Source organism: Periplaneta americana, chromosome 5 (genome assembly GCF_040183065.1).
Source record: "Periplaneta americana isolate PAMFEO1 chromosome 5, P.americana_PAMFEO1_priV1, whole genome shotgun sequence".
Classification (NCBI taxonomy): Eukaryota; Metazoa; Arthropoda; class Insecta; order Blattodea; family Blattidae; genus Periplaneta; species Periplaneta americana.
Genome location: NC_091121.1, coordinates 132,071,792 through 132,074,938, shown reverse-complemented (window position 1 = coordinate 132,074,938; position 3,147 = coordinate 132,071,792). Strand labels below are relative to the sequence as shown.

At 35.0% G+C, this 3,147-nt stretch overlaps 1 non-coding gene across 1 annotated transcript; it reads left to right on the top strand.

The window, feature by feature from the left end:
• Nucleotides 1-1,287: 1,287 nt before the first annotated feature.
• Nucleotides 1,288-1,360, top strand: TRNAN-GUU (transfer RNA asparagine (anticodon GUU)). The gene has a single exon. It is a non-coding gene; the product is annotated as a tRNA-Asn (tRNA).
• Nucleotides 1,361-3,147: the final 1,787 nt, after the last annotated feature.

Genomic DNA, 3,147 nt, shown 5'->3' with positions numbered 1-3,147 from the left:
GAAATTTTACATATCCGATCGTAACGATTTAAATGCCCTTCACAAAGTTTCATTTAAATATAATGAGGTTTCCTTGATTATTTCATCATCATCATCATCATCCTGTCAAGTACTAGTCCCAAAAGAATTGTTATGGCCTGAAAAAGCGATTTTCTTGCCATCTTTTCTCAGGACGACCAAGTAATCGTTTCCCATTTGGACGATACTTCATTATTTCCTTAGGGATCCTGGATGAAACTATTCTTGAGGCGTGTTCCTTCCAGTTTAACTGATACCTGGAGATATAGTCCAGTATTGATGACACATTATGTTCTTGAAAGATATCTTCATTTTTCTTTCGATCCCATTTAGTGTAGCCAGCTGTTCGGCGCATGAATCTCATCTCGCAAGCTGTTAGTCTGCTTTCATCTTTTGTCCTTATAGTCCACGCTTCACTCCCATAACATAAGACTGGTCGAGCTATTATTTGATAAATACGAGTACTAGTTGATTTTTGTACTAATGAAGGTTTTAAAACTCTATTAATGATGCCCATTGGTTTGTTGAATTTTACAATTTTCTCTGATAAATCCAAATTTCCAACAAAAGAAAGTTTATATCCTAAATAATTAAACTCATCAACTCTTTCCAAAATTGTGTTATCTATACAAATTTTGCTTGGTATTGGGTATTTACCATGAAAGGCCATTATTTTTGTTTTGTTAATGGATATTTCCATTGAATATTTTTGAGCTATTAAATTTAAATTATATACTGACCATTGCAAATCATCTTCAGATGTTGAATAATTTCAAGGGAAAAATTGTTCCGAGGCCGGGTATCGAACCCGGGACCTTTGGTTTAACGTACCAACGCTCTACCAACTGAGCTACCAGGGAACTCTACCCGACACCAATCCAATTCCTACCTCTATATCCACATACCTCAAAGTGGGCTGACAACCGTCAAGTAACCAACTTCGAGTGCACACTAAATCCATGTGACTCGAAATTATTCAAATCAACTTTACAGGGAGTTATACCTGAAATCTTGATTTGCATAATACACGTCACTGTTCGTTACCCGGCCCCGGAACAATTTTTCCCTCGAAATTATTCAAATCAACTTTACAGGGAGTTATAACTGAAATCTTGATTTGCATAATACACGTCACTGTTCGTTAACAGAAAACCACAATGTAAGTCACACGAAGTTAGTGTGCACTCTAAGTTGGTTGCTTGACGGTTGTCAGCCCACTTTGAGGTATGTGGATATAGAGGGAGGAATTGGATCGGTGCCGGGTAGAGTTCCCGGGTAGCTCAGTTGGTAGAGCGTTGGTACGTTAAACCAAAGGTCCCGGGTTCGATACCCGGCCCCGGAACAATTTTTCCCTCGAAATGATTCAAATCAACTTTACACGGAGTTATACCTGAAATCTTGATTTGCATCTTCAGATGTTGTTAGTAAAACAAGATCATCTGCAAACGTTATTACATCTAATTTTACATTTCTGTTAATAGTGGTATATCCGTGTTTTGTTTTTCTAAAATCTTTCACAATGGCATTCATATAAACGTTAAAAAGCAAAAGAGAGAGGCCACAGCCTTGTCTGACTCCTGAGTTTATTTTCGCCCATTGGGTTATTTTTTTTCTTTTATTTTTACTGCAATAAGGTTTGACTTATAAAGGTTATAAATATTATATATGATTTGTTTTGGAATCTGATCCTTTGTCAAAATTTCGAATAACAAACTTCTGTTCACTTTATCAAATGCTTTTATAAAATCAATAAATGCCAAATGTGTTTCTATACTAAATTCTCGATGCTTCACAATCAAAATTTGCATCGTAAAATATCCAACGCAGCTTGATCTGCCCTTCCTGAAGCCAATTTGTTCTTCACTAAATATATCTTCATAATATTTACATAATTTATTCTTAATAATACTAGAATAAATTTTATAACCAGAATTTAACAAACGATCCCTCAGTAATTGTCACAGTTGGTCCTATCTCCTTTCTTAAATATTGGAATAACTAATGATTTTGACCAATCTTGAGGTGGATTTTCTCCTTGCCATATGATATTTAATAGATTTAAAAATCTTATGAGAAATGACTGACTGGAATATTTGAATAGATCAGCAGGCATACCATCTTCACCAGGTGCTTCGTTAATCTTTATATTTTTCAAAACTATTTGAAGTTCCTTTAAAGAAATGGAGTCTCTTTGAAAATCATCTAATTCTTGTATCTGAATAGAGGGACAGTTGTTTGACCACAAATTTTGATAGTAATTAATCCATTTATCATGGGGGATTATATTTAATATGGCATTATCTTTGTTTTCACCATTCAAATTTTTCAAAACGTTATATATTGAGGGTTGGGGTCTTGTGACATCATTTTCCAAAAAAAGATACAAATTGTTCCCAACTTTTTCTATGGTACTTTCGGGCTTAACGTTTGGCAATGGCTCTTTTTCTGTGGTATTCTATTCTAGCTTACTCTTTCTTTGTACTAATAAATTTGAAATATGCTATCTGTTTTTATTGTATAATTTTTCTAATTACATCATTCAAAATTTCGTAAACCTTTTGTCCGATGCTATTTTCGTTTTTTGCCAAGACTTTCGTTTTAATATATTTTCATTCCTCTTCTACATCAGAGCTTAAAGGTGCTGTTTCTACCAAATTATCTAATCGTCTTTGATATAGCTATTTTATACTAGTATCTTGAAGTAACTTGATTATTTTGTAAGAAATAATAATAATAATAATAATAATAATCATCATCATCATCATCATCTTCAATAATAATCATCTTCATCATCTTGCTGATGATATGACGTTGGTAGCAGAAGAGGAGATGATATACTAAGGCAGTGGTAGTCAGCACTCGCTGAAATGGATAAAAGGTAAGCGGAGCCGTCCCATGTGCCCCGTCTTGCAGCAGGAAGAGATAGAGAGCATACCCGCTAGCAGCTACAAGTGCGCCATAATGAAGAGTGTTCTCCGCGGGTAAGAGACTCTAGCCCCAGTGTGCTCTGTGCTGATGACCGCTGTACTAAGGGATTGCTACTGGAGATAAATGACAGAAGGTGAGCAATATGGAATGAAGACAAATGCCAACAAGACGAATGGTCATAGAAAGAAAATTATAGAAGGC